The sequence below is a fragment of the Ambystoma mexicanum genome, chromosome 8, assembly GCF_040938575.1.
Source record: "Ambystoma mexicanum isolate Mex_15411 chromosome 8, UKY_AmexF1_1, whole genome shotgun sequence".
NCBI lineage: Eukaryota > Metazoa > Chordata > Amphibia > Caudata > Ambystomatidae > Ambystoma > Ambystoma mexicanum.
Genome location: NC_090929.1, coordinates 1,607,761,297 through 1,607,773,972, shown reverse-complemented (window position 1 = coordinate 1,607,773,972; position 12,676 = coordinate 1,607,761,297).

Sequence of the window (12,676 nt, the reverse complement as noted above, 5' to 3'; positions counted from 1 at the left end):
TTTGCAGCTGTTACATTGGGTAAGCCCTGTGATTGGTCACTAGCCCCCCCGGCATCTGTCCCCAAACCTCAGTGTCCTGATTGGTCAGGCTGCGGGCCCCCAAGCCTGGGACTAACTCTGTTCCCAGCCCGCGAGACACCTGTTCCTGCTACATGTCTACTGTGTCTCAGCAAGGTGCAACTATGTGTCTGCATATTCTAATAGTGTGAAAGACTAATGCCATGAGAGCGGTCCATTCCCATCGTACAAGGTGGCTGGAAGTACCGAATATATTGAGAGCCGCTGTCTGGTCGTGGGGGCGGTTGCTCGTTCTCAGCCTCTGAGTCTTGGCCCGTTCTCAGCTCAGCCGAGTCACGTGGTTGGAGACCATTCTTGCAGGCTTATTTACTTCGAATTAACGTGTATTTTGCAGGGGCTATTCTTTGCTGCAGCCGATGTCACCTTGGCTCGGGGTGTGGAATGTCGCTTTGCAACATGGTGGCCTTGGCAGCCTGTTGCTCTCGCCAGGGCTTGTTCTGCTAGCACAGCACCTTGAGGGTTGAGATTTCTCTGCGGCCATTACAGCCTACTGAATTTCGCTAAGGCCTGTTCTGGCTTCTATTATGGAATTCTCATAGTGTCCATAGGTTAGTAGGCGTTTTACGGCTGGTCAGGTCCCTTGGGTGCTCCAGTCCTTCCATATGGTTAATTGCATGTAAGCGTCTGCAAGCAAATACACAAGCTCTTCTTGCTTCTTGCATTTCTGCATTGCTGTAGCGAGCCTATTGTCAAAATAATAAACGTGTCAACGGTATGTATATGTCACTGTCCTCTAACTCATAGGGCTTTACGCGTGTGTTCTTCGTGTAGGTTGGTGTGTGGGTGTCCCAAATGTGCTGATTGCACGTGTGCTTCCTGTCCAACGTAGCTATGTTGTCGTGATGTCTCTAACGACTTGTGGCATGGCGTTTTTGGGTTGCTGCCTCTAGTCAAGTCTGTCCATACGGTTGTCTCCAGCTCTGTCCTGTGCCTCTTCGTCCAATCTAGGCAGAGATTGCGTTGTAGCAGGAGCATATGGTCGACCGGTTGGGTACCTTTCGCTGTAATTGTCCATGGCTGGAGCAGTAGGGATTGGCATGAGCTCATAGGATCAGCGGCCATGTTGCTGCTGGGGCTCCCTCTGGTTAGGGGGTCGTCCGGGACTGAGGATCTGTTCGGATTTTCCCTCTTCAAGACCATAGTTTTTCAGCCTGCCAAGTCATAGAATCCATCTGTATTATAAACGTTTACACATGTTGTTATTATTATTGATTTATTGTGCACAGACTTAGCTTCGATAAGCAGCGGCGCCCTTTAAGAGGTATACAACAATACAGAGCATAACGGAGTGCTTTACAGAGGCATACAACAGTACAGATACATAACGGAGCGCTTTTCAGAGGGAACCACAGGACAGATATACAGCAGGGGGTTGGATACAGAGGGGGACCGAGGAGGGGTACATCTGTACAGGGTGGCAGGGAGGAGAGGGGTGGAAGGCGTCTAGCAAGTCAGGTGGCATGCGGGCAATGGGATAGCCTAGGTGTTGTGGAGGACAGACCCCTTGAAGAGGTGGGTCGTGACCTCTTTTCTGAATTGTAGGAGCGTGGGGGCAACTGTGACTAACGTTTAACCCCCATTTTAGGGGTCACCTGCCCTGCCAGGCCTCCTAACATATCAGCAATTTTGGCAGGGGATGGAAGGCAATGTGGGAAGGAGCGTATAAAGGGAGTATCACATTCACAAAGTTGATATGTAGTTAACAGTCTGGATCTTTCCTCTCTCATGGAAGGGTCTCCAGATCTACAGAGCCCACAGTGCAACTCCACCGCAGCGCAGCCTCAGCCACAGTCACAGTTCCACATATAGCCTGTAGCCTCAGCTGGATAACCCTTCTTCGGCTTGCTTTGTGCGTGCCATGAACATGCTCCATGCACGTTTAGAATTCAATTCCTCCTCAGGCACCTTCAACTGCTTTTTTTTAACTGCTATTTGACCCAGCTGCAGCCCACAGAAGCTCTGCTCACTCCCTTCCATGGCCACAATAGAAATAGAAAGAGGGCTCCTTCTTTTGTGACGCTCCATTTCAGTTTCTATGTTGGCCATCTTTCTTTAATTTTCTCTGTGAATTAAATGTGTTCATATTGGAACGCAAACAACTTAATGCATTTGGAAAAATGCACCCTGCGTATGGCATGATCACTAATGGTCTTTTAGCAGGCTATACTGGAGGGTTGGTGCATTTTCCTTTGTTTACAGACTTTTAAACAAACTCAGTTTAGCTCTACATGGCTCCTGATCCCCTTGTGTTGATGAGTGACTTAGACTGGGTTTATTCTCCTGATGGTTTTGCTCTTTCCTTGTGGGGTCTTGTGTGGTCATCTGCTTCACAGTGGCGGTTGAATTTTGTAGTTGTATCGGGTTTCCAGTGGTGAAAGCCTCCATTTGGTGGTCTGATGATAAGAGGCTGCAAGATATAACCAGCCTTACGCCAGAACTGCGCTGTCGGAGGGAATACTGTGTGGTGTAATACAGCACAGCTAAAGTCAGACGAAACCAAGCTCGATTTAGCGGTTGTTGTGAGGGCAGAATGTATGGCGGTGGAACACAGTATTTATCTAGATTCAGAAAGCAACCTTACTGCTGTGAGGAAGTGGTCAGGCCCCAGTCAGAGTAATCTGCAAATGTGGCACAAAGACCCACACACAAACCCTGACCAAGACACACAAATTTGAAAGCAGGGGCTCACATTAGACCAACCCCTTCCCTTCTGACACCAGGGTGAAGCTGTCATTTTTTCCTCATCCTTCTAAGATCCTACCAGCTCTCAGACTGAATGACAGAATAAAATGAGTCCAGGGATGGTCATCAACAAACTGGACCACTGTAAAGGTATATTCTTAGAACTCACCAAGAAAGAAATGCCTTGGTTCCAGACGATGGGCAATATGGCTGCACAACTGGTATTTGGTCTCAGAAAACTAGACAATGTCAATCACAGACCTCAAAATCCAACTCTGGCTCCACATTTTAATAAAGACTAGAATTCAAAATCCTTTGTAATACCAGAAAAAGCAGAGTGCAAAGCTGCACCAACACGTACCTCAAGAAACACTTAAATCCAGCATGGTGAATAACATGACCACAGTGTGTTACCGGGGAAGGAAGCTTGGAAACTTTAGACCGGAAGTATGAGGACAAGATGTCCTTACCCAGAGAGGGGAAGCTGGAACCCAGCCACCTGAAATTGATGAAAACCTAACAAATGCTCTTATCAAAGAAGGTGTTCCCTGGTTAGTGCTCATGGACGAAGTGCACCCTCCCCCACAGAAATCTGGCACTTTCCATAAACATTGAAATGCACATACAAGATGTAATGTAAACCATGAAGCCTTGGCTAGGTTTTTCCAACCTCTGGTCTTCCAACTCCTCTTCCCAACCTTCCAATCTGCCCTCTCCAGTATACTGTACATGTGCAACGCTATACAACCTCAGTAGGTACATACTAATTTAGAACTAACTAGTGGTTGTAGAATGATGTTGCAGAGAAACTGGCCCTGACAGTCCATTTAAAGTACCTACAACACAGTAATAATCTTAACGATTCGCAGGGATTTAGCAGAGAACAACAATGAAGGATTCCTCATTTCCAGTCACGATTGCCGCAGATCTAAGACAAGCGTGGAGAGGTGTCCAAAAGGCATGTTGTACTGGACAGAAAGCTATTGAATCTCAGCTCACCTGAAAGTGGACCAAAGCACCGAAAAGCTGAAGGAGGAGGACAGGCTGTTACCTCTTCAACCTCAGAGGAACACAGCAAGCCCGGTTGAGCTGGGCAACTCTTGCCTCTCGGAGCAGGAGGTCCACACACACTTACGAAAAAGGCCACTTTCATGTGCAGCAACTGAAAAGGAGACAGGAAGAGAGGGAAAAGGAAGTATCACACGAAGGAAAGGGATAGGAGCCATCATGAGGAGGTGGGACGCTCTGATAAAGCAGGACCGAAAGACTAGCCCTGAGACCAGAGTAAAAGTGGAAAGAAAGTGGGAAATGTTGCAAGGTCAAGGACAGAGACACTTGGTCAAAGGTCAATGGTAAGTGTCCTATTGCAATCTGGTGGGATGGACAGACTCATGAACCTACCACCTCAGCAAACAGGTGAATAAATACTTGTCGATCATAAAACTAAATGAGGAACCCTGAGACGGGTGTATGATTGCCCACGTGGTAGACAGCAAACCTTTGCAATGTAGGGGGTCACCTAGTAGGTGGTTTTCGACAAGTTATCTGAACATTATGCCAACATATACGAAAGCGGTTTGAGTCTATTTGACCTAAAACATTTGACCTAATCACATTTGATCGAATTATTTTGACCTTTTTTTCAGTCTAAAATGTGGGGGGAGATCCCCCCGCAACCTCCAGCTCCACTTCCCCTCAACCTAAGCTATACCCTTACCCACTCCCATATATATATTTAATCAAATTTGATATAAAAAGGGTCAAAAAATACAATCACATATTTTAGGTCAATTATGCTGATACTACGAAAGCCATGGGGCAACAGCCTGGTGCTAACAGGATGCTGCGAACCCAACATGCCTCATGATAATGGGCTGGTTGTAATGTGCAACAAGATGATCAAGAGTATACCAGTTCCCGATGAGAAGTGGGCCATCGTCTTGCTCTTCCTTTCACCCCGGATTTAGCCAACATGTGTGGCATCCCTTGCCTTGGGCAAGTGAGGAGAAGACGGTATCTCCACTGTATTTATCGATGAGGAGAGAGATGGTCATGACAAGGTCACCCAAGATCTGATCTAAGGCATGTGATCAATAACCAGGAAGATGTGGTCACTGATGTCTATTGGTATGCCTTGCACGAATATCATAAATTTTTATTTACCCTTTACCCCTTTTTTGACTTTGCCCTCCATGTTTTTTTGCTGTCCTCGACGAACATCAATGACAGACTGAGGTCCCCAAGAAACCAAGAATAGGCAAACTAGCACATCGAACTGGCCACATGTGTACAGGAGCGTTATAAATGACTTATCATATCATGAAGCACGACGATACCATAGCAATGACAGACCACGAATGAGACAGAAGTGAGCCCATGAAGCCTACATCTCTAGAGGGCCGGATGAGCTATGTGAAAGTTATGGATGGTCAGCCATTTGCTTGACATTGCCCATGGTAAAGATATACCCCTTCCCTGCCCTCACATTGTCCTATGCTTATTTGAAAGCAATATCATTACTATACAATGACGTTACCTAGCAACGTAAAGGATCTAAAGAGCTGCAAAATAAAGCTTTCCATGTCCAATCTTCTTCATGAAGCAGTCAAAGATGGTTCAGTGGAAAGTGTGCAACTCTTCCCCTCCCATCCCCCACTCTTCCAATCAGGCACTCAGTAACCACGATGTACCGATAGCAGCTTTCAGGTAAAATCAAGACAAACAGCTTGAAAATGGTGCGAGTACCTGGGCACATGATGTCCGTGTTGGCAAATGACTGATACCTATACATAAGCCCAAACGGTTGCCTTTGCCAGTGCTTGTTTTTAACAGGGCTTCAGTGCAAGGAATAACTGCAAGGTCACATATAATGCCAATGAATGAAGTGGCTAAGAGCTCACTTCATAAAGACCTTTTATTGCATCAGAAGCGTATTTACAGTCGTAGTTAAGCCAATAACTCTCAGAAGACTGCCTAAAAATAACACTAGCAGACCCTTTACAGCACGAAGTTACACTGCTCGAGGAAATGTGTGTTCTCGCCAGGTCAAGATCAAGCCATCTAGACGTGGGAAGCTTCCACCAGTGACAATCAGGCAAAGAAATGTTTGAGATTCACGGTGTAATGTCAAACTCAGGGGACTAGTAAGCCGCTATAGTTGTACTTTGAAACAGTGTCCCACGATTGCAGGATAGACACTTTGAGGCAAATGTTATAGAACGGTGTCTAAAAGCAGAACTTGACATCAATCAAAGCGGAGGGCTGTCCTATGGCCTGGGCTTTCATGAAAGTTCAAACCAGTCCAAAAACCACTGGGGACAATGAAGGTGGGACAGTTGAAAACTGCTGAGTGCAACCTCCCTTCAAGACCTCGAATTCACAGAGACGGAATGTATACTGGGAATGAAGGCGGACACCCAAAATAGTCAAGTCATTGTGGAAAGATATCCTTGGCCACGGTAGACTAGATTTCATTGGCACACTGACCTGGGAAGGACATGTGTGGGCCAAAATCCTAAATAAACACCACATTAGTTTCCGGAAACTACTTGCTTGTTCTGGTTATGTTAAAGGTACTTATATAGCGCACCGTCACCAACGGAATTGGTCCCCAGGCGCTCTGGCAAATGTGTAAACAAGAAGGATGGCAGGTAGGGTTAGTCGGGTGGAGGGGGAGCAGGAGAGTGAGAGAAGTGGTGTGCTGTTGGCGGCTTCAGTTCGGTATGCAGTTGTTTAAGTGCAGCTTCTGAAAACAGAGATGGTAATCCTACCCATAATTATGATTTCAAAGACCCAGTCATGCACACCTTTAGGACTTGAGGGCCCTCCCTCAGGGCCCTCCCTCCCCTTCCCATGCACTTGCGCGATTTGAACGACACCTGGCCTAGTAGGATCGTTGTCTGTCTTCCCTCTGTTCCCCCTCCCTTGCCTCGTCGCGCCTTGAAACACTTGTGTATAGGCGTGTTATAAATGCCATATCATATCATATCATATCATGCATTATATAGTCCCCTCCTGTAGAGGAAATACCCCAAGGCTTGTCTGATACACTTTTGGTTGGAGACAGCCATAGCCATACTATGGACACTTTTTGAAGCTTACACTTTTTCTCTTCCAACTCTGGGAGCTGTGCGCTCCGGCAGCTCCTTCTATGTTAAATCTAAAAGGTCACAACATATCTTTCTGTCTGAAGCTAAGCATGTAGGATACACAGAATGGCCCTTATTTTGGGCAGGTCGGACAGGCACGGGGTGCGTTATAGGTCAATTTGAATATCCCAAAAGAAGAAAAAACTAGTGACCAGGCAAAGATAGTATCATTCGATAATACTTGCCCTGGACAGGCGAGAGGCAACCAAAACACAAATGCATGACGTGGCTTTTCCGAGCATACAATACTATAGGTCTATAGCCTTAACAAGCTATGATGTTTGAGGCCTTGCTAGGGAGATGGGAAGGGGGGAGGGAGAGGGCTATAGCGTCGCGTCTTTTGGTTGTAGCCCCGGATAGAAGCTCTGGGGATACAACAAAAAGGCTAGCTAGCCCCGAGTCCTGACAGTCCCGACATAAGCGTAGCCCCGGATCTTTTCCAGACCTAGAAACACACCTGGTGCCACATTTTTGATGTTTGTTTAAAGAGTAGCTCTTAGCTGGAGGTGGATCCTCCACTCCACCTCTCCGTCAAACTCGTAGTATGGCGGCACTGGAATGCACCGTTAACGTGGCGGTAACAGAATTACCACCATGTTACCACCAAATGTTCCCGCACCGCCATACTCGTAATGAGGCTAGAGTACCTCACTCCCATGCATCAATCCTCATTTTCACCCATCTGCACCCTCACTCTGCACTCTGAATTCTCATCAAATACATCCCCCACCACCCTACATTTGCTTGCATGAACTAAGAGAAGTTTTCACTATACAACAGCCCAGGCTATTGGCTTTGTCAGTGCATGTAAATGTAAGGCGACTGGTGGACAGCTCGTGGCGGCTGGCAGGGAAGTACAGTTCTCAGCAATTGTGAGAACATGTTTTTTTGCACCAGTTTCCTTCCACACTATGAAGGGCTTCTGCATTTCATGGATGAAACATGGACGCAAGGAGGGGTTTCAGGTGCGGCTCGTGAGCAGCGGAAGTGGGTGTGACTCACCCCAGGATATGGGAAGCTCCTGCCCCGCAGGGGTGCCCACCTCAATGATATACAAAGAAGGTGGTTTGAGCCTTAGGTAGCCATATTAGTAACTGACACATAAAGATATTGGGCGACCTCTATGCGGAAGCACGTGCTCTGCTTTGTGTAAATCTGTCGCAGGACTTTTCTTTATCACGTTGGACAAGGTACACCTTGACTAATGATGAAGGTTGAAGTAGAGTGACCAGGTATTTTCGACAGATACTTAATCACTTAACGTAAGTATTGACCCAGTCTGACAGCAACTGTGGGTGTGAGGGAGGGCAATGCTCCTGGATGATTTACCTTGCGCCGCTGGTGCTGTGTTTGCGGCACAATGCTACGACACCGGAAAATGTTTAACTACAGCAATGCGCTACGTGAGTGACCTTATACGGTCTACTTATTGCATTTCTGTAAATCCGATATGAGTTTAAATATGTTCCTTGAAAGTGCTTAAGGTTGCAAGCGGGGCCTGCTACGTCTGAGAGTTGAACTGCAAGGGCCATGGTGCAGCACCCACACCACATCACTTTTAAAATGCCTCAGAAACCGCTCTGGGATTTAAAAAAATACAACCCGTAGCTCCGTTGAGGTCACGCGAGTAGGGCTTTTTTTATTTAAGCAATAACACCTTCGCCGGCGAACCAGAAGGGGTCGCAATGGCCGGCGGACCAAGTTATAGACCTGTTCGAAGCAAGGCCCTTAACGATGGGCCCTGTTGCCTTTATCACCCGAACCAGAGTGTTATTGCTCTTAGCACCATGGGGCTTTAATCCGGGGTGCTGATAGCAATAGATTTGCTTGAGAACGGGATGCGTGCTTGCGGGATCCTGTGCATTTGAACAAATACATACCTAAGATGGCCACCATGGAAATGGAAGGCAGGGCTCCATGCCAAACCCCTCTTCCATTTCCGTTGTGGCCCGGGATGCAGGTGCGTTGGCGGCGGCTGTGGCACTGCTGCCAGAGGAATCAGGTAAGAGTAGTGGAGAGGGGACTGGGAGGGAGTGGAGACCGGATGTAAAGGGAGGTGGGACAAGATGGCAGGATGAATTCTGGGAGTACCCAGATTGTTTGGAATGCGGGCTTGGATTGTGGCATTCAGCCCAGGATCCAAACAAGCTGATTGGCTGTGTCTTCCACCCCGGGTGCTATTAAGATGAAATTCCCCATAATGTTATCATGTTAAAATTATGTATCATGCACAACTCCAAAAAAGTCGGAGACATAGAGTTGTAGTTCTTAAATCAGACATGGCAGAAGGCTAACGGGTTAATAGAAGACTCTTGCCTGTTGTGTTATTGAAAAATATAGCACCAACAAGGCAATGGTGGGAAAATAATTTTGCTACGGCAGGGGTTTGCAACCTTTAGCTCTCTAGGTTTTCTGGACTACAACTTCTGTAAACTCTAGCCAGCCTAGGTATTGGTGAGGCATCATGGAGTCGCGGTCCAAAGTATCTAGAGAGCCCCGGGCTGCAGGCCACTGTGTTCTGGTTTTGGATTGTTTCCCTCTTGGAACATCATGGAGACGAGCACCACGGGATTGCAGTGCTCTTGACACAGTTTGATCTTTCTTCCCCTTTGGTATGGAAGAATTGCTGGACCGCACCAAAGGCCTCATTAGGCATTTGGTGGCAATTTGGGGGTATTTCTATGAAATTACTGCCAAACTCAGTTACAGATTCAATCTTGCCCATTTACAGCAGAATTGCGAGTGGGAAACGGTGGTGTAATTACCCAGTTTTTTGGTCAATAGGACTCCAGCGGTATTTTGGTACATTTACAGCAAGCAGCAATTCTGCTGAAGGAAATGTACTGAATTTTGCCGCTAAACTAGCAGATTCACCCCCATCTAGATGTTGGAGGTAAATCCTCCACTTCACCTACAAGCTTGGAATTCAGCAGTGTGGTAAACATGGCAGTAATTCCGTTACCGCACAAAAAATGGTGATAAAAGAATGACCTCCATTTCTCGGAATGAGGTGGATTGTGCCTTAAGAGCGAGGTCACAAGGCATGCAGTGTGAGAAACGTCCAGCGCCTCATTTATAGACAGCAAACGTGTTGCTGCATTCTAGCGCCTCGTCCCTCGCTGCTCACTGTCAAGGACAGAAAAAAGGGACTCATTTCCTATGTCCCCGCTGAAAATTCGAAACACACGGTACGAAAAAAGCCAATTTCCCTTAAATAGGTATGTCATTAGTGCCCCGGTTCACATTCTTGGATGCTAATAGCTGTGACATCTTAGCAGGTGACTTTAATAGCAGAAAACACCACAGATTGTTTAAATGCCCTGTCTCTGATTGGGATTTTAACTTGCAGGGCCATTCCTGATAGGTAAAGGCCCTGGAATCGGGATTTAGGGCTTAATCAATAAACAAGGGCAAAGATGCAGAGTCTGATGGAACACTGTAGTATGCGATGTGGCAAGGGCAAGCCACCAGTGGTGACGACAGGAAAGGTTTGCACCTTTTCAGTGGTTTACTCCCAAAGTCAATGGTACCTGACCATTCAACCAAAGTCGAATTCATGAGGGAAAATGTGCATACATTTAGAATCGTTGCATGCAAATTAATCTCATGAATTTTAATGAGGGATATCATGAAAATCTGACATGGCTCCAGCCCTCGAACCCTAGAGTTGCACAACCCTGCACTATAGAAACACCAATGGACTGTTTACCAGTAGCAGGTTTGAATCCAACTTTGACACTTGTGGAATAATAGTTCATTATGTTCAATGAGACTGATTTCACCATTGCTCTCTTCAGTAGCTCGGCCAGAAATGTCAGATTACAAGTTGGTCAAAGCCCAGTGGATGAACAAATGTCTCTGTAAGGTCCTGAGACCCACCACTACTGTATAAACACGACGTGATCATTGATAACAGCAGCCCTATAGTTTGATGCAAGTTCTTTAAGCGTCAGTGATGGGCAGACATCTAAGGCAGAGCCTCCATACGGGCTTGGCAAGACTTGACAAAATCCACTAAGTGAGTCCTGTCCATGGCTTTGAAGGACTCACATTCCCTCTCTTTAAACATCCTTCCCTCTGGATAGCAACTTCTCCACTCCCAGAAGTGCCTGGACTCTCTAACTGCGTGGCATCTGTAGGGCCCAGATGTACTGCCCCTATAGCAACACAGGTTTTGTGGCCAGAGCGACCACCATAGCACCGGGAAGAGGGCCTGCATTTAGTGGCAGCCTAGCATTGCCTGATCAGCTCGTGAAGTTACTCATTCTTCTTTCAAACAAGTATCGTCTAGCTTTCATAGTATATGCTTAAATAATAAAAAATAATAATAATAATTAGGCTTTTATATAGCGCTACAAACCCTCAGGTATCTGAGCGCTGCTTATTATTACCCACGGTGTGTGGTGCTCATTTATCGACCTCGGAAGGATGAAAGGCTGAGATTGGCACCGCCGGGATTCGAACCTGCGTTAGCAGGCTCTGCACGGATGTCAAAGCGAGCGCTCTACTCGCTGTGCCACTTGACCGGCTTAATAGCCGGTTCATCCACTCCCTCGCTGTAGTGTTTGCTCAACTGTGGAAGTCCCCATGACTTCTAGTTTGTGGTGCTACAGCTGGTGATGCGCTGCGGCATGTTGACTAGTCCTGGTTGCATGTGCAGCTTTGACCGGCTTTCTTGGTTAGCCGAAACCCCTTCCACCACTGAGTCCTGCTCTCCCACTACTCTCTGTTGGCTACGGATTAAGTGTGTGGCTCTGCAAGAATCCCTTGACTGCCAGGCAGCGGGTCGCGGGCAGGCGACTGTGCTTGTCTTCGCGTGCTGGCAGCACTTTATCAGGAGGCATTTAAAGCCAGTCATGTGTGCCCCTCTCATATGGTACTACGGGGTTGTAGTGTTGGACTAGTGTGTGGGGCATATGCATGAGTCTAGGGAACAGTGCATGTAGTGGCTATGCGGGGCATCTGCATGAGTCTAGTGAACAGTGCATGTAGAGGCTATGTGGGGCATCTGCATGAGTCTAGGCAACAGTGTATGCAGTGGCTCAGTGGGACATCTGCATGAGTCTAGGGAACAGTGCATGCAGTGGCTCTGTGGTGCATCTGCATGAGTCTAGGGAACAGTGCACACAGTGACTCTGTGGGGCATCTGCATGAGTCTAGGGAACAGTGCATGCAGTAGCTCGGTGGGGCATAAGCAGGAGTCTAGGGAGGCTCAGTGGGGCATCTGCATGAGTCTAGGGAACAGTGTATGCAGTGGCTCAGTGGGGCATCTGCATGAGTCTAGGGAGGCTCAGTGGGACATCTGCATGAGTCTAGGGAACAGTGTATGCAGTGGCTCTGTGGGGCATCTGCATGAGTCTAGGGAACAGTGCACACAGTGGCTCTGTGGGGCATCTGCATGAGTCTAGGGAACAGTGCACACAGTGGCTCTGTGGGGTATCTGCATGAGTCTAGGGAGGCTCAGTGGGGCATCTGCATGAGTCTAGGGAACAGTGCACACAGTGGCTCTGTGGGGCATCTGCATGAGTCTAGGCAACAGTGTATGCAGTAGCTCGGTGGGGCATCTGCATGAGTCTAGGGAGGCTCAGTGGGGCATCTGCATGAGTCTAGGGAACAGAGCATGCAGTGGCTCTGTGGGGCATCTGCCTGAGTCTAGGCAACAGTGTATGCAGTAGCTCGGTGGGGCATCTGCCTGAGTCTAGGCAACAGTGCATGCAGTGGCTCTGTGGGGCATCTGCATGAGTCTAGGGAACAGTGCATGCAGTAGC